The 24,650-nt window shown below is 46.0% G+C and overlaps 1 pseudogene; it reads left to right on the plus strand.

Annotated features, from left to right (window-relative positions):
- LOC101618209 overlaps nucleotides 1-24,650 on the plus strand; it is a 47,283-nt pseudogene that overhangs the window by 13,436 nt on the left and 9,197 nt on the right.

Genomic DNA, 24,650 nt, shown 5'->3' on the forward strand with positions numbered 1-24,650 from the left:
CTTGTCTAAAGCAAGCCACAGCAATGACCAGACGAAGATCAGCACCACCCAGAGAACAGTTTCCTCAGACGGAGCAGAAGCTTCTGGAGGGTTGAGTACCAGCAAGAGTCATTTGTCCACATGGAAGACTCTACTTTCAGTGGTTAGGTTTCAGTGGAAAACAATTGAACCAATGTGTTTAAACTAACCTCATACAGAGGTTGGGGAAAGATGGCTCAGTGGGGACAGCACTGGCCCTGCAAGTGGGAGGAGCTGAGTTCAGATCCCAGCACCCAGTTAACTGTGGTAGTTGCTTGTAATGCCTGCAGGCTCTGTGTTCAAGTGAGACAGCCTGCCTCACTAGATAAGGTGAAGACACCAGATGTCAAACTCTGGCCTTCACAAGTGTGTCCACACAGATGAGCACACGTACACACTTGCGTAACCACTGCAGCAATTACCTTCTTGTTGCTGGGACAACGCACTCGGTCAGAAATAGCTTGTAGAAGGAAAGTGTTGATTTCTAGCTCACAGTCTCAAGGGGGAGTTGCAACAGCAAGGAAAGTATAACAAGAACAGACAGCAGGGCGTCACATCTTGTCAGACCAGCCGGGAAGAAACAGGAAGATTGAGCTAGTTAAAATGGATAGATAATGCCCTTCAAATTGCCCTCTAAATATTTATGTTCATGCCCATATATTGATGCTGCTCTCTATTTTTGTTAGAAAAAGCTGCTTTTTTTTTCAGATGGTGGTGACCACTGGGGAGGCTTAGAACTCATCAAAATGCTGAGAACAAACAGTGCAATGTTCAGCACCAGAGCCATGTCTAGTATACCCTCCCACAAGGCACAGGGGCCACTGTGAAAGAGGTGGAAGGAAGAATGTAAGAGCCAAAGGATAAGGAGAAGTGCTTAGGAATGCAGTCTTCCAAACATAAAGTGACAGTTGCATTCATGACCTCACAGCAGCTGTTATTAACAGCATCAGCCCTGCATAATATGAGGGGGAAAATGGCATCAAAATAGAGTAGGGACTAGCTGCAAAGAAGAAGGAGTTCAGTGGAGGGCAGTTAGGGGAGGGAGGACAAAGGAGATGGTGGGAAGGGATACACTGTCTGCATGCATGGAAATTGTCATTTAAAAGGTTTTAAATTTAAATTTAAATTTATTTTTGGTTTTTTGAGGTAGGTTCTCACTGTAGCTTGGGCTGGAATTCACTATGTAGTCTCAGGTTGGCCTTAAACTCACAGCAATCCTCCTACTTTTGCCTCCTGAGTGCTGGGATTAAAGGCATGCCACACTGGGCTTTTAACTTTTTAAAAAAAATATTTATTTCTACTTTTATTTATTTATTTGTGAGAGATACAGAAATAGGCAGGTAGAGAGAAAGAGAGAGAAAATGGGCATGCCAGGGCCTCTAGCTACTGCAAACAAACTCCAGATGCATGTGCCCCCTGGTGCATCTGGCTAAGGTGGGTCCTGGGGAGTTGCACCTGGATCCTTTGGCTTTGCAGGCAAGTGCCTTAACCACTAATCCATCTCTCCAGCCCCTTCACTTTTTTTTTTTTTAATTTTTATTTATTTATTTGAGAGCAACAGACAGAAAGAGGGAGAGAGAGAAAGAGATAATGGGCACGCCAGGGCTTCCAGCCACTGCAAACGAACTCCAGACACATGCGCCCCCTTGTGCATCTGGCTAACGTGGGTCCTGGGGAATCGAGCCTTGAACCGAGGTCCTTAGGCTTCACAGGCCAGCGCTAAACCGCTAAGCCATCTCTCCAGCCCCCCTTCACTTTTTAAAAAAAATATTTTTATTTATTTTTTATTTGCAAGGAGAGAGAGGGGGGGGGGAGAAGAGGAGAGAGAGAATGGACATGCCAGAGCCTTTTGACACTGTAAACAAACTCCAAATGCATGCACCACTTTGTGCATCTGGCTTTACCTGGGCACTGGGGAGTTGAAAACAAGCTGGCAGGCTTTGCAAACAGTGCTATTAATGACTGAGCCATCTCCCAAGACCAAAGGTTTATTATTTTTAACAAATAAACAAAAAGTGAGCTAGCTAGCACTGACAAGGGATGCTGGAGTATAAAACCCCAAGGGCAGCCCCAGTGACACACCACCTCCAGCAAGACTGTACTTCACAAAGGCTCCAGCAGCTGGGGATCAAGTATGAGGCTTAATCACAAACACATTGAGGCTATGGGGGACATTTTACATCCACCCCCCCCCCCCCACACACACATTCTCTCTCTCTCTCAAAAAGAACAGCCGGATAAAGATAGCTGACACTATGGCAGATACTAAGTAAATAGAATATAAGGATCTGCATTTATTTCCAACAATAGAAACAATGGGGCACCAGGTTGAGATAAGATTAGACCTTGATGTTTTCTCTTGGTAAACTTCAGGTTTTGGCTCTTAGGTAACCATGACTAAAGTTGCTAGAATCAACCACGTGCCCTGTTTTGTGTGGGTGTATGTTTTTCTTTTGTTTCCACGTGTGTTTTGGACACCCACAAACAGTGAGTGAGGAAGGTAAACAGTCATTTAAACTCAAGATCATTTTTGTGTGTTTGTTTCTCTGGAGGTACAGATTGACCATCGATGGCAAGCAGTTCCCTTGAGCCTTATTATTATTATTATTTTTATTTGTAGGAAAAAAGAGAGAGAGAGAGAGAGAGAGAGCCTTTAACTATTGAGTTATCTTGCTAGCCCCACCATCTCCACCTCATTTTTTGAGAAGGGTCTTGCACTGGAACTACTGAGTCAATAAAGACTAGTTAGCCAGCAAGCCCTTGGGATCTGCCTGGCTCCAGCTACCCAGCTGTAGGAGCACAGGTGTGCACTGCCATTCCCAGCGTTTGTACGTGAGGGCTGTGCTTGAGAACACCGCTCCTATGCTCGTGCAGCAAACACCTTACCCACTGAGCCACCTCCCCAGTTAAAGCCTCACGCTAGGTGTCATGTTACTGAGTCACTCTGACCTCAAATATGCACTTCTCTGAGGGCCTGGGTGTTTGTTGGGTGAGGGAGGGACTAAGGCAAGGCCTCGGGATTTTTTGTTTGTTTGTTTGGTTGGTTGGTTGGTTTTTTGAGGTAGGGTCTCTCTCTAGCCCAAGCTGACCTGGAACTCTGTAGTTTCAGGCTGGCCTCAAACAGCAATCCTCCCACCTCTGCTTCCTTAGTGCTGGGATTTAAGGCATGTGCCACCATGCCCGGTCCAGAACTGCTTTAATTTTTTTAAACTTTATTTATTTATTTGAGAGAGAGAGAGAGAGAATGGGTGCATGAGGGCCTTTAGACACTGCAAATGAACTCCAGATGCATGTGCCACCTTGTGAATCTGGCTTATGTGTGGGTACTGAGGAATCAAACCAAGGTCCTTTGGCTTTGCAGGCAAACACCTTAATGGCTAAGCCATCTCTCCAGCCCCAGAATTGTTTGGATGGGAGTGGACAAGAGCAGTATCCTCCCTGGAAATGACTGGGTGTGAGGGGTTGAGGCTTACACTCCTGTAAGGAAGGAACTCTTCAAGGGCCCTTGTGTGCGTAGAGATGGCTCGTCCTCTTAACACGCTGGCACAGAGCAGCCGTATCAGCCTCTAGTCATTTTGCCTGTGCGACTTCTCTTGCCATGAGGAGTCAAGGCAAGGAGCCACATATTGCAGGTCTTTCTCTGAAACACTGCAGGAAGGGAAGCTGGTAGGACTAAGAGTTCCTGTGGTCTACCAGCTAAGAGGAAGCCCGCGTGCCAGCTCGTTCTCAGCAGCTGCAGTTCTGCGCTGCAGGGCACACTCGGCCTGTGTCATGGTTTGAAGATGAGGTGTCACTCACATGTTCATGTTGGGTGCTTGGCCCCCAGCAGCTGCCGCCATGATGTTCTGGAAGCTTTAGGAGCCTAGCGGGAGGAAAGAGGTGACCAGGCTGTGTTATCTGAAAGTTATGGCTGATTCCCAAGTGCTTCCCCCTTTGCTCTGTTTCTTGTCCACTACGAGGTGAAAAGATTCCTATTCCATGCTATTCTTCTGTTTTTCCACAGGCCCAGAAATGACAAAAGAGCCAAGTGACTGTAGACTAAACCCTCTGAGACCAGAAACCAAAATAACTATTTTCTCCTATAAGTTGTTGCTCAGATATTTTGTCACAGTAGCTAACCCAGAAAACTGGATCCAGGAGAGGGGTCACTGCTGTGACTACATCGGAGCATGCAGTTCTAGAACCTTCGGTGCTAGATTGCTGGAACGATGTGGAAGAGTTTGCAGAAGCAGGCTGGAGAAGGTCTAGAATGCTGTCAGTGGGCCTTCACAGGTGTGCTGCAGTTCCTTTCTCATTGCCAGGACAAACACCCAGTGAGACGCAGCTTATGGGAAGAAAAGGTTTATTTCATACTTAGAGAATCCATGGGAAACACCATCCATAGTTGAAGAAGCTGGCTCACTTCCATCAATTGACAGCAGAGAGACACTCCCAACCAGCCAGCAAACACGAACAGGCAGAGTTCAAACTGGCCTGAATACACCTTAGGACTGGACTACGAGATTTCCCCTAGTGACACCTCTCTTCCTCAGCAGGGCTCTACCTGTTAAAGACTCAAATTTCAGGCTGGAGAGATGGCTTTAAAAAGCCTATAAAGCCAAAGGACCCAGGTTCTATTCCCTGGGACCCTTGTAAGCCAGATGCACAAGGAGGCCCACGTGTCTGGAGTTCATCTGCAGTGGCTGGAGGCCCTCTTTCTCTCTACCGGCCTCTTTCCCTCTCTCTTTCTCTAATAAATAAATAAAAATAAAATATTTTATAAAAAGAATTTGCACTTGAGAGGACAGAAACATTCTCCTGGACACCGCCACACTTGCCCTCCTAGTTCTGTCAAGGAAGTGTAGCTTGGTTGGGTTGGAGGCTTGACATGTGATTTCAGGTAAGAGGCCTAAACGGCTAGGTGAGGTGTATGCAGGTGAGATCCCCGGGATGACGAGAGGCTGGGGACAGCTTGAGCCCAGTTCATGTCTAGCTAGTAAACAATGACTAGAGTAAAAGCTAACACTGTTTTTATTTTTATTTTTATTTTAAATAGTTGGGTGTGTTGGTACATGCCTTTAATCCTAGCACTTGGGAGGCAGAGGTAGGAGGATCTCCATGAGTTTGAGGCCACCCTGAGACTACACAGTCAATTCCAAGTCAGCCTGGACCAGAGTGAGACCCTACCTCGAAAAACCAAAACCAAAACCAAACCAAAACAAATAAACAAAAAGACTCAAGTTTCAAGCTTAACCAAAAATACCTCAGGATTGGAAAGATGGCTTAGCTGTTAAGGTGCTTGCCTAAGAAGCACTCAGAAGACCCCCCACCCAGAGCCCACATAAGATACACAAGGTGGCACATGCATCTGGAGTTTGCAGTGGCTAGAGGCCCTGGTATGCCCATTCTCTCCCTCCTTCCATCTCTCTCTCCCTTTCATAAAGAAATAAAAATAAAAATACCTCAGGCTATGAGGGACATACAGTCATATTCAAACCAACCACAAATTGGTTCTGGAGAAGGCTCAGAAGACCAGAATGCAGATAAAAATCTGAAGAGTAAAGATTTTATTAAAAAGGCATTACGGCAAATGGAGATTGTTGGGAACTGGACTCGAGGCCACTCATGTCACATTCTGACAAAGAATTTGTCTATATACTGTCAGTTTAAATTTAAAAGTAGTGGATCAGCCATTTGGTCAGGTGTATTGTTCCAGAAATAAGAAGGTAACCATAACACTGAGCTAAAAGAATTCCTCCTTTAAGTTCTGTCAGGTATTTTGTCACGGGAACTTGAAAAGGACTTAATATAACATGTCTGGTGACAGTTTGGTCGTCACATTCTGTGGGTTGCTGTCATCTTTTATTGTAGAGCCCAAAGACATAGCTAAATATCCTATTGTGCGCAGGATACTTCCGACACCCAATAATCATCCAGCCCGAAATGTCACTAGCCTGTAAGTTGGGAAATCCTGACCCAGGTGGAGGTAGTGAATGCATTTAGATGTTCATGTGCAAGTATGACAGACACTGACCCTCCAATGTATTAATGATATTGATCTAAAAAGATCCAGGTTCAAACAGGGGATGGCTTAGTCTTTAAAATACCTGCCATCCAAGCCTGAGGACCTGAGTTTGATCGCCTGAATCCATATAAAAAAGCTGGGCCCAGTGGCATGCACTTGCTATCTCAGTGCTAAGGAGGAGGAGATAGGAAGATCCCTGGAAGGAGAGCAACTGGAAAGATGGCTCTGCAGTAAAAGGCACTTGTGTGCTAATCCTGACAGCCTGGGTTCAATTCCCCAGGACCCCTGTAAAGCCAGATGCACAAAGTGGTGCATAGGTCTGGAGTTCATTTGCAACTTGTTGGCAAGAAGCTCTGGTGCACTCATGTGTTCTCTCTCTTTTCTCACTCATCAATAAATAAAAACATTTTGGGGGCTGGAGAGATGGCTTAGCGGTTAAGCGCTTGCCTGTGAAGCCTAAGGACCCCGGTTCGAGGCTCGGTTCCCCAGGTCCCACGTTAGCCAGATGCACAAGGGGGTGCACGCGTCTGGAGTTCGTTTGCAGAGGCTGGAAGCCCTGGCGCGCCCATTCTCTCTCTCTCCCTCTATCTGTCTTTCTCTCTCTGTCTGTCGCTCTCAAATAAATAAATAAAAAATTTAAAAAAAAAAACATTTTGGGATTGGAGAGATGTCTCAGTGGCTAAAAGCACTTGTTTGCAAAATCTGACAGCCTGTGTGATGATTTGATTCAGGTGTCCCCCATAACTTAGGTATTCTGAATGCTAGTCTCCCCAGCTGATGACAATTGGGAATTAATGCCTCCTGGATGGAGTGTATTATTGGGGGCAGGCTTATGGGTGTTATAGCCAGTGTCCTCTTGCCGGTGTTTGGCACAATCTCCTGTCGTCCACCTGATGTTGGCCAGGGGGTGATGTCCACCCTTTGTTCATGCCATCGTTTTTCCCTGCCATCATGGAGCTTCCCCTCGAGTGTATAAGCCAAAAATCAACCTTTTATTCCCCAAATCTGCTCTTGATCAGGTGATTTCTGCCAGCAATGTGAACCTGACTGCAATAGTAAAGTGGTACCAAGGAGTGGGATTGCTGCTAGACACCTGACTGTGTGGCTTTGGCCTTTTGGAGCTGATTTTCAAGAGGAATCTAGAAGGATCTGAAAGCCTGGCTTAAGAGATGCCCTGATGTACTGTAAGTACAGCTTGATGGACTATTCTGGTCAGAGGTGAAAGACTTAACTGCAGTAAGAACTATGGACTATGAGATCTGGCTTGTGAGGGTGAGAAAAAGCTTTGCTTGGACTGGGCTAGAGGCAGTTTGTGTGACAGGCTCGCTGTCATGCCTCAGTCCTAAGAACTTGTGAAGGTTGCATTGCATAGAAACAGACTGGTGTGAGCAGGGGGATACTGCACAGAAAAAAATGAAATCTTTAGGTGAAACTGCTGCCTGTTCAGCTGCAATTGAGAGATTACAACCTTTGAGATTGGGCCAGCTGACCTGCACTGGGGCAACAGGAAGAATGTAGACCCCTTTGAAGGGGCCTCACTGCTCAAGGGAGTGTTCTATTCTTCAAAGTCTGCTTTATTCCCTCCTGAACAAACTGGCACCCTACCTGGCATTGTGGAATAAAAGACATGCAGGAAAGAGAGGGTCATTGAGTTTGCAACACGGTCTTGTGTTTTGGAAATGGCCATGGACAGTGTGTAGCAGCTTTGCTGGATGCCTGCATGGAGACCTGACAGAGCCATGAGGATGGACTGTGGGTTGCAGTGGACACCCAGTGGAGAAGGCAAGACCAGAAGATGGCTGCTGATGGGAGCTGCTGGCCCCAGATGAAGTTTTCCAGGACTGTGAGTAGCCTAGCTGGAGGGTTAGAATTGGAAATCCAGAGACTTGTTGTTTAGAATTATCAGACTTGGAGATTTGTCACTGACTAGGGTTGTTGGACTTGGAGCTACAGAGTTTGACGTTTGTTTTAAATCTTATATTGGATGAAAATTTCTTTGTTGTGCCCAGTGTCATCTTCTGCAGTATGAGTGTTCCTTCTGTGCCATTAAGGGTTTTTTGGGAATTGTTTTGGTATTATGGCTCCGTAAAAAGATCTTGGACTATGGGAATGTTTTTGAACATCATTAGGATTGATAAAAACTACAGGGACGTTTAAAGTTGGATGAATGCATTGCATTTTACATCATAAATGGTTATCAGTTTATGGGGACCACAGACAGAACATGGTGGTTTGATTCAGGTGTCTCCCATAAACTTATGTATTCTGAATGCTAGTCTCCCCAGCTGATGGTAATTGGGAATGAACGTCTCCTGGAGGCAGTGTCTTGTTGGGGCTTACCGGTATTATAGCCAGTGTCCCTTGACAATATTTGACACACTCTCCTGTTCCTGTTATCCACCTGATGCTGGCTAGGAGGTGATGTCTACCCTCTGTTCATGCCATCATTTTGCCCTGCCATCATGGAGATTCCCCTCAAGTCTGTAAGTCAAAATCAACCTTTTTTCCCCCAAAGCTGCTCTTGGTCAGATGATTTCTGCCAGCAATGTGAACCTGACTACAACAGCCTGGGATCTATACCCTATTCCCCATGTAAAGCCAAATATATTTCATTCCATGGGGTTTACTGGCCAGTTAATCTAGCCTGGTTCACTTGGTGAGTTCTAGGCCAGTGAGCAACTGACATAAATAAAGGTGGATAATACCTGAGGGATGACACTCAAGGTCGTCTTCTGGCCTCCATATGCACTTACACATATGTGTGTATGTACACTCATAAACACATGGACATGCACACACACACAATTAGATAGTTATAGCTATACAGATATAGATAGATAAAGGATAGACAATAGAAAGATAGCAGATAGATAATAGATACTAGCTAGATGAATAGCTTGATCATAGATAGGTAGGTCATACACAGGTAGATAGATGATAGACAGACAGACAGATGGATAGATAGATAGGTAGGTAGGTAGGTAGATAGCAGATTACCTGGCAAAGAACTACACAAGAAAGTTTTGAGGGCCTCATGTGTTTTTGGCTTTGCTCTATTTTTTTGGGGGGGGGGATATCAGCAACCAATAGTACACATTTCTTGCATCATGCAATATATATTCTGGTGATATAATTGACCACTAAGAATCATGTACATTTCAGATTGTAATTAAAATAGCCCTGGTGAGTGACTCCATTTAATCTTCCCCATACACTTATGAAACATGAGCTACTGTAATCATTTTATAACACTGAGGCAAATACGTGTGAGACATTTGTACAAGATCTCCCAGGCATGATCTCACATTGTTTTAGCATTTCAAGTTCATTTTATAGTTACCTGGCTACATGATCTTGATAACATGATCAACAGGTCTTGCTTCTTCATATATACAATGGAGGTAATTAAATTTCATAAGATAGGGCTTGAGGGATGGCTTAGTGGTTAAGGCACTTGCCTGCAAAGCCAAAGGACCCAGGTTTGATTCCCCAAGACCCACATTAGCCAGATGCACAAGCATCTGGAGTTCATTTGCAGTGGCTGGAGGCCCTGGCGTCTCTCTCTCTCTCCTCTCTCTCTCTCTCTCCCCCTCCTCTCTCTTTCTCTGCCAAATAAATAAAAACATTTTTAACATTTTTAATAAAATATAGGTATTTGGGGACTGGGGAGATGGTTTCGTGGCTAAAATAGCTTGCTATATAAGCCTGATGGCTGGAGTTTTGATCCTCAGAACCAACAAAAAAAGCTAGAAACAATTATTTGACCACTTGTGTCTATGCCAATGGGAAGTAGAGCCTGGGGATCCTGAAAGCTTGCAGGCAGCTGGTCCGACATTCCAGCAGCACAAGGAGAGATCCTGCCTCCTATACGGGGGAGGCAAGGAAGCAACATCTAGAGTTGCCCTCTGAGCTCCGCTCATACGCCGCGGCACACAAGCATCCATCCGCACACATTCCACACACACACACACACACACACACACACACACACACAGTACACACACACACACACACTACACACACACAGTACACACACACACACACACACTACACACACACACACACAGTACACACACACTACACACACACAGTACACACACACAGTACACACACACAGTACACACACACACACACAGTACAGACACACACACTACACACACACAGTACATACACACACACAGTACACACACACACAGTACACACACAGTACACACACAGTACACACACACACACTACACACACACAGTACACACACACACACTACACACACAGTACACACACACACAGTACACACACACAGTACACACACACACAGTACACACACACACAGTACACACACAGTACACACACACACACAGTACACACACACAGTACACACACACACACACACACAGTACACACAATTTTTTTTTTAAATGACTTCTTTGTTTTTCCTTGGCTTCATGCTCAGCAGACACTTTCTCTTCACTCTCCATGACCAGATGTCTTTCTGAATATTCTGAAACATCCCGAACTCATCTCTTCAGAGAGCTGTTTCTTTTTTATTTTCTTTTTTTCTTGACACCTTCCATAATTGTAAACAATATTCTATGGTAATTCCCTCCTACCCCCACTTTCCCCTTTGAAACTCCACTCTCCATTATATACCCTCCCCATCTCAATCAGTCTCTATTTTGTTTTGATGTCATGATCTTTTCCTCCTATTATGATGGTCTTGTGTAGGTAGTGTCAGGCACTGTGAGGTCATGGATATCCAAGCCATTTTGTGTCTGGAGGAGCACGTTGTAAGGAGTCCTACCCTTCCTTTGCCTTTTACATTCTTTCAGCCACCTCTTTCACGATGGACCCTGAGCCATGGAAAGTGTGATTGAGATATTTTGGTGCTGAGCACTCCTCTGTCACTTCTCAGCACTATGGTGCCTTCTGAGTCATCCCAACTGCCATCTGAAAAGAGAAGGTTCTCTAACCAAAAGTGAAAGTAACATTAATACATGGGTATAAACATTAAGAGAAGTGCTTGCTGGGCAGTTTGGTGAGCATAGTATATAAATTTAGCCAGACAGCAGACTTTACACCCCTAGGACTCATGACTACCCCTGTTATAAGTTTTCAGTATCAGGGATGTATTCCCTCCCATGGAGTGGGCATCAAGTCAAATTAGAGAGTGGTTGTTTTTCCCCATAACAAATGTGCCATTATTGCACCCATTGATTCATTTGGCCTGGCTGGCCAAATATAAGGTTTGCAGTGTCCACTGTTGGGTATCTTCACTGGTGATTTCTCTCTCTCTCTCTCATTGAACTGCATGCAACGTGGCTTTTTCAAGCTTTCTGTCAGCTGGTGTAAATGGAGGAGGTTTTCAGCTGAGCTCCAGCAGGATTTCTCAGTGACCTTGCAGCCCAAGTATGTGGAGTCTTCAGCAATAGGGTCTTACCATCTACTCCTGGTAGGAAACCAAGGGCCATGGCAATGGCCTGTAATGATTTGGGGGCATCATGGACCTCCCTGGCCAACAATTCACTGGAAGGTATCCCATCCCTGGTACTGAAGTTTTTCTAGTAACAATCTATGGTTCCTAAGTGTTCTATTGTCAAAAAAAAGTAGGTCTCCATATGACCTATTTATATCTGCTTAGATTTTGATCCTCCCTCTACTTTCCTTTACTCAGTCTCTTCCCCTGACCTCACGGTGGCTTTTTCACCCCCACTGGTTTTGAGTCTTTCCTTCTTCCTTCCCTCCCTCCATACCTCTCTATTTTCTTCTTTCTGGTTTATTGAACCTGGGCCAGGGAACTTACCATCTAGAGTGGAGGCATAAAGAGGCCCGAGCCCAGGGTTGGCTTCAGGGTCTAGGCAGGATTTGGGCACCAGTGAGGTCTGGCAGAGGTAGGAATGTATCTGGCCCAACTTCTCTTAGGAGGTACAAGTCTGCAAGTTGATGAAACAGGAAGCAGACTTGATAGAATAATATTAACAATCATATGAAGAACACACAAGAGTGATAATATCAACAGTGAATGCTTTTTTAATAACAGCCCAAAGATAATCATGGGAGATATATGGGGACACTATAGATAAATGAAAGGACCAGATGAATAAAGATGATGGAGTGTTATACTTAAATTTTCTTTTAAAATGAAAATTGTGAAGGCAGAAGGAAATGAACTACCATGGCCAGGAGTGAATAGACTACACTTTAGTCACTGATGGGTACTTCCTAGTCATTCTCCACTGATGGTTTTGCTTTGTTCTGCTTTTCTTCTCTTGTTTGGAAGGCTTTATTCACTCTCTTCCTCCTGTCATGCTTGTCTTCTTCCACTTCTCCACTGGGCACTTGTTAGTGAAGTCCTTTTATGGACTTTGAGCCCCAGAAAATGCCAGGCAGACTGTCATGCACTGCCCGGGATGACTTTACGTCCTGGTCAGAAGCTGTCTTCTCCAAGAAGCCTGCTCGTTCATCATTTGAAGTGATTTCTCTTCCCCAGCACAACAAGAAACCTTGTCAATACTTGTCATCTGCTGTTGACACACTCTGGGTATGAAAGAAATAGAATGGGTGTCTTGGGGGTGGAAGGGCCTCCAGCATCTTGCCAACTTTTGGACCACCAGCCTGTCTTGCATTCAGTAGTGACAACTGTTTTTATTTGTTTGTTTAGAGTCTTGATGTGGTTTAACATGCAAAGTGTCCCCCACGGGGTCATGTGTTTGAACACTTGGTCGCCAGCAAAGTGGTGCTGTTTAGGAAGGTTGTGGCACCTTCAGGAAGCGGAGCCTCAGAGGAAGTGAGTCACTTGAGGTGTCACAGCTCAGCCCTACTTCCTGTTCACACTCTTCTTCCTTCCTGCTGTTGTAACCTCTGCTCCTGTCATGCCTTCCCTGCCATGAAATTTCCCCTCGAGACTGCAACTCACAAATAAACTCCTCAGCCGGGAGTGGTGGCGCACGCCTTTAATCCCAGCACTCGGGAGGCAGAGGTAAGAAGATTGCTGAGAGTTCAAGGCCACCCTGAGACTACATAGTGAATTCCAGGTCAGCTGAGCCAGAAAAATAAAAAATAAATAAATAAATAAATAAACCCCTCTTTTCCTTAAGTTTCTTTCTGTCTGAGTGTTCATAGCAATGAGAGAGTGACTGTTATAAGTTTCATGTAGCCTAGGATGTAATCCCAGTACTTTGTAGCCAAGTACTGGGATCACTGGTGTGTGCCACCACACACAGTTTATACAGTACTAAGGAAGGAACCCAGGGATACATGCATATAGACAAACACTACCAAATGACTATATCCTCAGCCTGTGAGCTGAATTTGATAGACAGGATTTGACAGGCATGCAACTGAGACAACTGGATCTCCATCTCTTATTGCATACAGCAGTGGCTCCAGGAGGACTAAAACATCACATTTATTAACTATTCATAAGCTTTAATAATAGAAACAGGGAGTTGGAGAGGTGGTTCAGTGGTTAAAGGTACTTACTTACAAAGCCTGGCCACACAGGTTCGATTCCCCATTTCCCATATAAAGCCAGATACACAAAGTGGTGCATGCATCTGGAGTACTTTGCAGCAGAAGTAGGCTCTGATGTGCCCATTCACACTCTCATTCTCTCTCTTTTACACTCTGTGCTTGCAAATTAATTAATTGATTCAAAAGTAATTTGTGATTATGTTATAAATTGGAAAGAGTAATGGAGACAAGACTTATGCATTACATTACATAAGACAAAAACTATTCCTCAAAATGTAATAGAATAAATACAAAGAAAGAAAAAAAACAGAAAAATTGTCACAATAAATGATGAATTTATGGTAAGTACATTAATATTGCTATATAGCCATAAAACCAATACTTAAATTCCTCTTAAACATAGTACTCATTTTGGAGCTGGAGAGATGGCTTAGCACTTAAGGTGCTTGCTTTCAAAGCCAAAGGACCCAGGTTCAATTCTCCAATATCCACATAAGCCATATGCACAAGGTGACACATACATCTGGAGTTCATTTGCAATGGATAGAGGCCCTGGCATGCCCATTCTTTCTATCTTCCTCTTTCTCTCTCTCATAAATAATATAATAAAAGTAATAATTTAGACAAAAGAATATGTAAGGAATCATAATGTGAGAAAACACAGCTCTTTTTAAAAAAATATTTTTATTTACTTATTTATTTATTTTAGAGAGAAAGAATGGACACACCAGGGCCTCCAGCCACTGCAAAAGAACTCCAGACACATGTGCCACCTTGCACAGCTGGCTTATGTGGGTCCTGAGGAACTGAACCTGGGTCCTTTGGCTTTGCAGGCAAGTGCCTTAACTGCTAAGCCATCTCTCCAGCTCAGCTCTTTCAGTCTTTAAAGAAACTAAAATTAAGGCAAGATACATTATATGCCAACTCAACATTTTTTCTAATGATAAAAATTGATTTTAGGGGCTGGAGATGGCTCAACCAGCAAGAGTACTTGCTATATAATCACGAGGACCTGAGTTCAATCCCCAGCACCCACATAAAAAGCTATACATACCTCCGACCCAAGTGTTGCAGTGATCAGAGACAGGAAGATCTCTGGGCCCTGTTGGTCAACCAGTCGAACCAAAAATATACCAGCTCCCAGCTTAGTGAGAGACTGTCTCAGGGAAATAAATCAGAAGAGCAATAGAGGAGATCCCTAGTGTCCTTCCCTGGCCCCCACATGTGTACACACAGGACAAGCACAACTTGCACACATGTGTACACACCACACACTCATCCACTACACATAGGACATGGTTTAAAAAATTGACTATAGGGCTGGAGAGATGGCTTGGAGATTAAGCGCTTGCCTGTGAAGCCTAAGGACCCCGGTTTGAGGCTCGATTCCCCAGGACCCACGTTAACCAGATGCAAAAGGGGCATACGTGTCTGGAGTTCGTTTGCAGTGACTGGAAGCCCTGGCACGTTCATTCTCTCTCTCTCTCTCTCTCTCTCTCTTTCTCTCTCTATGCCTCTTTCTCTCTCTGTCGCTCTCAAATAATTAAGAATAAACAACAACAACAACAAAATTGACTACAGCAAAGTTCTCTCTCCTCCTATCCCCAAAAGCCAGAGGTAGCTAAGAGAACAGCAAAGCCATTAACAGTCTCGAGGGTACCATTCACAAATACACAAAAAGAGTAACCAAGGGATGGAGAGATTGCTTAGCAGTTAAGACGCTTGCCTGCAAAGCCAAAGGACCCAGGTTTGATTCCCCAGGACCCATGTAAGTCAGATGCACAAGGGGGCTTATGCATCTGGAGTTTGTTTGCAGTGGTGAGAGTGTGTCCATACTCTCTCTACCTACCTATTGCTGTATTTCTTTCTCAAATAAATAAATAAATAAAATTAAAAAAAATAATAATCATGCCGCTGCTATGTTTTAACTCACTTATTAAATTTGGCAGATAAGGTAGTGAGGAAATAATCTCCAAAGGGAAAAATGATAGTTGTAATTTTAAAAATCAATAAGCTTAATGCCTGCCAAGTATTGGGAGGGTCTAAGACATGACCACTGGGTGCTCACAGGTGTCACATCATCCTGTCTCCCAGGTGCTGGCTGAGGACGAGACTCAGGGGTCAGAGAAAAAGGACTTTATTACTTGGGCCAAAGCTATTGCCAGACTTTAAATTTGTTTGTTCTGGTTCCCAAGTCCTGCAGAGGTGATGGAGAGGATCTGCATAGGCAGCAGGACACAGGGGAGGAGCCCCACATCGGGGACTCACCAGCTCAGTAGAATGGGAGCCAGTCTGCCCTTTACTCAGCGAGCACAACTTCCTCATCCGTCAAAGTATGATTTCTTAAATGCTTCCCACCTGTGAAGCTCTTTTTCCTGAGAACTTTTTACCAGGTAGAAAAGAATATGAAATAGGTATGCAAACCCAATGTTTACTTATGAAGCCTAACCTTAAAACATTTGGCTCTAGCCTGGAATTCCCAATATGAGAAATCAGTTGCTACCTGCATTGAGCTACTTATGACAAATCTTTTAAAATTTTATCATCAAACAATTTTAAGCTGGGTGTGGTGGTACATGCCTTTAATCCCAGCACTTGGAAGGCAGAGGTAGGAGGACTGCCATGAGTTTGAGACCACTGTGAGACTACATAGTGAATTCCAGATCAGCCTGGGGCTACAGTGAGACCCTACCCTGAAAAACCAAAACATTTAAAAATAAAGAAAAAAGAAAAGTCTTAGGGGATAGGGAGAAGGTTTTATGGTTAAAGGCTTGCTTGCAAAGCCTGCATGGGATGTAGTTTGATTACTGAGTACTCATGTCAATTAGGTCTATAAAAGTAGCACATGCATCTGGAGTTCATTTGCAGTGGCAACAGGCCCTGGCTTACTTGCTCACTCTCTGTTTTTGCCAGGAAAAAAAAATTATTCTTGATTTCGTTACATTGTTCTTATTACAGGATGGATTATCTTGTGACCCAGGACAGTTAGGGGTGATGGAGCACCACTGCCAAAAGACAGGTACATTTCCCTGCGATTGCAAACGTGCTGACTCACAGCCCTCGGAGGACTGGGAAACAGCTGTAAAGATCTACGGAAGACAGAATTTAGTCAACAGGGAGTTTATGAGAAGGTCTCCACAAGGCTGGGTGAGATGAGATAGACAGGGTGAACAGAGATGGTTGGCATGGCAAGTGTGACTAAGATGCTCCCTCAAGGGCCTGCTTGTGGCTAACCTAGCCTCTCACAGGGAAAGCGGTGAAACTGAGGAAGCGGTAGAAGTCCTATATCCTGCATTTGGATTGCAGGAGTCTTATAGACTCCACTGAGTGAGACAAGGTGGTTCTGTAGTGGGGGCAACTGCTGCTAGAAACCAGGAGAGTATCCACTACTGACTCACTGTGCAGGCCAGGCAGACCCCAGAAGAGCTGACTATTTCTGTCCCATGTCTTCCCCCAGGTTTTCACAGAGAAGCTGAATGGAAATTCCCAACTGCTCTTGTTTGCCTTGATCTCCAAGCTAGTTTTGGAGATTGCAGTATCCTGCTTAGCAGCAAGAAAATGAAGAGAGTTTCATGAAGATATTAATTAAACGGTCTTCTGAGCTCTTTTGGCCTTGAAAATGGTCCATTCTCCTCTTTCATCTTCTCTCATGTCTGGAAAGTTATTCCCATTTTTGTTTCCACAAGACTTCCTCAGTTGTTCTATTACATGCATGCTTCATGGTGGGGGTCCAGGCACAGCAGTTGCTGAAAATGGCTGGTAACATGATGTTTACCCAGGAGGCTTTTCAAATAACTCTTTAGTAAGTTCTCCAGTCATCTTGAACAACTTTGTCAGGATCTCCTGTTGTCTTTCTGTATTCCAGAGTATAAGAAAGGCTATCACAGGCTCTGGTTCATACATGGACTCAAAAAGTTGATGGCATGGCTGGAATGATGGCTCGATGGTAAATGGCTTCCCTCAAAAGCATGAGGGCACCAGTTGAGCTCCTATGTAACACCACATTTACCTGTGTAAAAGCCCAGCATGGTGACTCATGCCTGTAATCCCAGCACCACGGAGGCAAACAGAAGGCAGATCCCTGGGGCAAGATGGCCAGGGAGAGTAGCTGAGTCAGGGAATTCTGGGTTTAGCACAAGATCCTGCTCAATAAGTATGGTGGAGAATGAATGACGAAGACACCTATATAAATCTCTGGCCTCTAAAACACACATGCATGCTCTCTCTCTCTTTCTCTCTCTCTCTCACACACACACATATACACACACACATACACAAAAGGTTGCTGGTAAATTTAACCAAAACAAAGTTTGTGAGATAAAGTGTTTTGTTGTAACAAAATATCCAAACTATTAAAACTATGTAAAAACCATGATTGACACAGAAGATTAGAGAGAAAATAAATGTGATGCCCAGGCACTGAACTAAAAAGAGCAGGCCATCATTTCTGAAACACTCAACCCTGTGATACTATCTTTTTAAAAATTTAGCATATTTTTTCTTTTCACAATTTTTATTAACATTTTCCATGATTATAAAAAATATCCCATAGTAATACCCCCCCCCCCCGGCACTTTCCCCTTTGACATTCCATTCTCCATCATATTACCTCCCCATCTCAATCATTCTACTTACATATATACAATACCAACCTATTAAGTACCCTCCTCCCTTCCTTTCTCTTCCCTTTATATCTCCTTTTTAACTTACTGGCCTCTGCTACTAAGTATTTTCCTTCTCACGCAGAAGCCCAATCATCTGTAGCTAGGATCCACATATGAGGGAGAACATGTGGCGCTTGGCTTTCTGGGCCTGGGTTACCTCACTTAGTATAATCCTTTCCAGATCCATCCATTTTTCTGCAAATTTCATAACTTCATTTTTCTTTACTGCTGAGTAGAACTCCATTGTACAAATGTGCCACATCTTCATTATCCACTTATCAGTTGAGGAACATCTAGGCTGGTTCCATTCCCCAGCTATTATAAATTGAGCAGGAATAAACATGGTTGAGCACGTACTTCTAAGGAAATGAGATGAGTCCTTAGGATATATGCCTAGGAGTGCTATAGCTGGGTCATATGGTAGATCAATCTTTAGCTGTTTTAGGAACCTCCACACTGATTTCCACAATGGCTGGACCAGATTGCATTCCCACCAGCAGTGTAGAAGGGTTCCTCTTTTTCCACATCCCCGCCAACATTTATGATCATTTGTTTTCATGATGGTAGCCAATCTGACAGGAGTGAGATGGAATCTCAATGTAGTTTTAATCTGCATTTCCCTGATATGTGATACTATCTTTATCTAGCTTTCTTTTTATAATAGCCCATGTCAAATACAATTACTCCATTATTATTATTATTATTTTTCATCTCACTCTAGCCCAGGCTGACCTGGAATTCACTATGTAGTCTCAGGCTGGCCTCAAACTCACGATAATCCAACTACCTCTGTCTCCCAAGTGCTGACAGTAAAGGCATGTGCCACCATGCCCGGCTTTACCCCCATTTTTAAGATGAGAAGACTGCCTCATAAAGTCAAAATTGGGGCTGAAGAGATGGCTTAGTGGTTAAGGTACTTGCCTGGGAAGCCCAGTGACCTAGGTTCGATTCCACAGTACTCACGTAAGCCAGATGCACAAGGTGGCACATGCATCTGGAGTTCATTTACAGTGGCTAGAGGCCCTGTTGTGTCCATTCTCATTCTCTCTTTCTCTCTGCCCCTCTTTATCTTTCTTAAATATATACATTTTTAACGTATGAGATTGAAAATGGGAAGGGTGTTGGTGGAGGGTGAGGGGAATTTCACCTTTCTCAGTATTTTCTTTCTTCCCCTAACATGGGTAAAAATAACGGATGGAGTTGAGCCTGTACCTCAGTGGTAGAAAATTTGCCCATGCACACGGTCCTGAGCCAACGTCCTGCAAGAAACACAACAACGCAAAACAAAAGCTCTCCCTTGAACCCACAAGGAGAATAGTCCGGAGCACTCATCCTGCAGGATGGGGAGACTGGATGTTTGGGTAAGGTAGTGATGGTGAACTAGCTGGAAGGAAGTCATCCCTCCACTAAGACTAGGTCTCTCTAAGCCCTGTGCATTTTAACCCAGAGCCTGGGAGCGAGCTTCTCTCACCCCAGGAAGCCCACTGAGAAGTGCTGAGAACGAAGAGGCAAGGATGGAGCTGAGCTTAGCAGCTTTCTATTTCACCTACTCTTTCTTACTTGGTTCCATTTGGGGTTCAGGTAGCCTGGACCAGAGGGAAAGCGGAACCCCTTTGGCCAAGACACCCAAGTCCTCAGTATCTAAGAGTGCCACCAAACCAGCTTGAAGTGTCTGCGGAGGTGGCGGCTGCAGAATCCGGATAGGGTTTTATAAATCTTCTGGACAGAAATCTTAGGCAGCTAGGATTCTCTCCGCCCGCCCGCTGAGGACCTTGTGGCTGGCCCAGCTCCTATGGGTGGCGCCTCCAAACCGCCCCCCCCCCCACGCCTTCTCCAGCCCACCTCTTGTCCCCTGGGCTCCAGCTGCTGCCAAAGCAGGATTTCCCAAGCAGCGGGTGCGCCCGTGGATGCTGCGCTTTCGGGTTCCCAGCCCTCTCTAACAGCAAGCTATCCCAGAGACAGCGAGGGGACGTGGGAGAGATTGATGCTCTCAGGGGAACTGGACTGAAGTCAGTCCCCCCTCCCCCGTTTCTCTCTCTCTCTCTCTCTCTCTCTGTCTCCTCTCTCCCTTTCTCTCTCTCTTACCTCTACTGGAAAAAGAGTTTCCGAAGACCCCGCAACAGAAGCTCCCAAAGGAGATTGCAGCCTAGAAGGACCAGGGTAGGGTGACTTGAGCCCCTTTGTGTCCTTGCTTCACCACCTACCCACAGCCCACACCGAGCTGCCGCGGGACGCGCCGCGTCCAGCCCGGGCTGGGCCACCAGGGGTCCGCGCGCCTTGGAAGCCGCTAACCTTTCCGCGGCCACCTCCCGCGTCGCTTTTTCTCTAGGACCCGAGACCTGCTGCGGTAACCCAAGACCCGGTGGGCTTGTCGGGTCGACCCCAGAAGGAACCGCCCTGCCTGGGTGGGATCTGCCCTTCTCGGTCTTCACCGTGCTGATGGTGACCCTGCTGGTGTTACTGATCCTTGCCCCTTCCCCTTGGAACCTGCTGGCGCTGGTCACCATCTTGCGCGTCCGCGCCTTCCACCGCGTGCCGCATAACTTGGTGGCCCCGACGGCGGTCTCGGACCAGCTGGTGGCCGCCTTGGTGATGCCGCTGAGTCTGGTGAGCGACCTATCGGCCGGGCGACGTTGGCAACTGGGCAGGAAGGAGTCTGTGCCACGTGTGGATCTCCTTCGACGTGCTGTGCTGCACAGCGAGCATCTGGGACGTGGCGGCCACCGCGCTGGGCCGCTACAGAGTGTCACGCGCCACCCGCGCTACACGCCACGCACCCGCCCCGGGCGTCAGGCACTCCTGATGGCGCTCACCTGGGCACCCGCGGCACTCATCGCCCTCGCCCCACTGCTCTTCGCCTGGGGCGAGGCCTACGATGTCCGGCGCCAGCGCTGCAAGGTGAGCCAGGAGCCCTCCTACGCCTTCACCACCTGCGGCGCCATCTACCTGCCCCTGGGCGTGGTGCTTTTGTTTACTGGAAGGCCTCCAAGTTTCTTTTTGGCCTTTGCCCGCCGCCGTGCAGGTGAGAGGCCTGGCCCTGGCACGGGAGAGGAGAGGGCAGCTTCGGGATGAGCGTCTGGAGCGCGCGTGCTGGGGGGGGGGGGAGGGCGGAGGGTTGCCATAACCAGGAAGGGCTGATCTGTCCCGGCTCCAGGAGCTCTACCTGCGGGGTTCCTGAGAGAGAAAGAGAGAGAGAAGCTTTCTTCATTTGCTCGACGGAGGATGGAGCTAGCTCGCCTCTGCCTCTGCCTCTGTCTCTCTGTCTCTGTCTCTCTCTCTCTCTCTCTCTCTCTCTCTCTCTCTCTCGTGTGTGTGTGTGTGTGTGTGTGTGTGTGTGTGTGTGTGTGTGACAGAAGGTCTCATGTAGATGATGACCTTGCACTTCCATAAGTGGGTGGCTGGGGAATTAAACTGAACCCAGGCAGGAAGGCTTTACAAGCAGGCGCCCTTAACTCCTGAGCCATCTTCCCATCCAACCTTGCACTCTGATCCTCCTGTCTCCACCTCCTGAGTTCTGAGATTGGAAGTGTGCACAGCCACACCCTGGGAATGAACCCAAGGCCTTGTGCACTCTAGACAAGTGCTGTATGAACAGAGCCAGACCACCAGTAACCCCACCCTCCAAGCCTTTCTCAATAGTGATGATAATCAGTTGTGTTCTCTGCTCTTCAATCCCAGAGTGGCTCTCTCCACTTCCTGCCTGGAGCTGCCAACCTGCTGATCCCTGCTAGATCAGATGTGGGTGAGGTGGGCTGAAGCTCATCTTGCTACAAATGAATAAACGTCTGTGGCTGGTCACCCTTGTTGGTCTCCACCAGCGCCAAGACCACCCTCAGCAGTCCAGTGACCATACTTCCCAATCCATGCAGTCACCTCCTCCCTGAAGGCAGAGAGGTGGGACTCAGGCGACAAACTGCTTCCTTTGCAAGCATGAGGACCTGAGTGTGAATCCCAGCACCCACATGAAATGATGGGTATGGTTCCACTTGTCTGTAACCCCAGAGCTAGAGAGGCAGAGATAGGAATCCTTGGAGCTCCTTCTCTAGCAGTCTAACTGATCAGTGATCTCTAGGTTCAGAGCAATCAATAGACTAAGAGAGCTGGGGACGTGGCTCAGTAGCTGAAGGCACTTGCCTGCAAAATCTACTGGACCAGGGGACCAGGTATGAGTACCCAGTACCCACATGCAACCACATGCACAAAGTGTGCATTCTTCTCGAGTTTGTTTACAGTGGCAAGAGGTCGTGGCATGTCCATAGTTGCTGCCTGTCTCAAATAAATGAACAATAGTTGGATAAATGTATTATGATAAGCAGGTACAAATATTAAAAACAGAAGAATAAGATTTGAGGAAAACCTGTAGCCTCCACAGATGCATGTGAATGCTCCTCATACACGTGCTAACCACATGCATGCAAGCACACACATGCATGTGCAAAAAATGAAAATAAAAAAAAAAACAAGTACAAAGGAGTAAACTCTAGTGTCACTCTCCTTTGTTTACCCCAACTCCGGAGCTTTACAGTTGCATGGGGATTTGGAGAAACAGAACCATGGGTAACAATCCCAGTCCCAGCCAGCCATGTGCCTCATACCCTCATCTCTGAACAAGTTACTTCCCACTTGACTTACTTATTGTGAGACAATGTCTCACATACCCCAAGTTGGCCTTGACCTTGCTATGTAGCAGGACATGGCTGGGCTTACAGAGCTGCATCATTACTATAGGCTTGTGTGGTGCTGGGGATTGAACCCAGGGCTTCCTGCTTGCCAGGCAAGTACTCTGCCCACTGAGCAGCTTCCTCAGACCTTGGTGAGAATTGAATCAGCTGAAGAATGCCAAGCACCTGGTACGGTACCTGGCCCATGGTGGGTGGCAGAACTGGTTGGGGAAAGGAGGGCAACAGGTGTTGCCTGGTAAGTTATAAGGAAGGGAAGAGCTCACGGAAAAGAAGGTGAGCTGAAAAACTGCGTAGGGTGGAGGTGCTTTGGATGCATTTGTTATTCTGTAGGGAGCTCTCTGCCCTCTGGCCAGAGCTTTACAGAGGTTCAGCTCCATCCTTCCCCTGGAAATGCAAACTTTCTTGTTTGGGGAGTCTCAGGTATGTCAGGCATCAAGTTCCAGTCCTAGAGATCAACAGGATTCATGACTCCTTTTTGGGGGGGAGGGCATGTGTATGTTCATATATGTGTGGGTGCACCCATGTGAACAGATGCATGTGCATGTATTTGCAAGCATATGGAGGCCACAGATTGACATTTGGGTGTCTTCCTGAATTGCTATCTGTAGTGGTTTGATTCAGCTGTCCCCCCATAAACTTCAGTGTTCTGAATGCTACTCCTAGCTGATGGAAATTTGGGGATTAATGCCTCCTGGAGGCAGTGTATTGTTGGGAGCGGGCTTATGGGTATTATAGCCAGCTTATCCTTGCCAGTGTTTGGCACAATCTTCTGTCACTGTTGTCCATCTGATGTTGGCCAGAGGGTGATGTCCACCCTCTGCTCATGCCATCATTTCTCCCCTGCCATCATGGAGCTTCCCCTCGAGTCTGTAAACCAGCAATGTGAACCTGACTGCAACAGTAAAGTTGGTACCAGAGGAGTGGGATTGTTGATAGACACCTATGTGACTTTGGCCTTTTGGAGCTGATTTTTGAGAGGAATGTGGAAGGATTTGAAACCTTGCCCTAAGAGTCGCATTGCAGTGCTGTAAGTGCAGCTTCATCGATGATTTTGGTCAGAGTTGAAAGACCTGAATGCAGTAAGAACTATGGACTGTGAGGTTTGGCTTATGAGGGTGAGGAAGAGCTTTGCTAGGGCTGGGCTAGAAGCAGTTTGTGTAAGAGGCTTGCTGTTATGCCCATGTCCTGAGAACTTGTTCAGGGTTGCAATGCATAGAGATGGACTTGTGTGAGCAGAGGGATATGGCACATAAGTGAAATCTTTGGGCCAAAACTTCTGCCCATTCAGCTGGAATTGTATGAGAGATTACAACCATTGAGATTGGGCCAGCTGAACTGCATTGGGACAACAGAAAGTAGCCCTTTCAAGGAGACTGAATGCTGAAGGAGTGTCCTGGTTTTCAAAGTCTACTTTATTTCGCCCTAGATTAACAAATAGGCATCTCACCTGGTGTTATGGAATATAAGAAATGCAGGAAAGAGAGAGTCATTGAATTTGCAACATGTTCTTGTGTTTTGGAAATGGCCATGGGCAGTGTGATGCAGGTGTGCCTGCATGGAACCATGAGGATGAACCATGGCTTGCAGTGGAGTCCAGTGGAGATGCTGGCTGCTAAGGAGAGCTGCTGGTCCCAGATGAAATTTTCCAGGACTGCCTAGACGGAGAGGCGGAATTGGAACTCCAGAGACTTGTCAGTGGTTAGAATTATCAGACTTGCAGACTTGTCATTGATTAGAGTTGTTGAACTTGGTGCTACAGAGTTTGATGTTTGCTTTGGTTGTTTTAGATCTTGTATTGGCTGAATATTTCTTTGC

This window comes from Jaculus jaculus, chromosome 5 (genome assembly GCF_020740685.1).
Source record: "Jaculus jaculus isolate mJacJac1 chromosome 5, mJacJac1.mat.Y.cur, whole genome shotgun sequence".
Classification (NCBI taxonomy): domain Eukaryota; kingdom Metazoa; phylum Chordata; class Mammalia; order Rodentia; family Dipodidae; genus Jaculus; species Jaculus jaculus.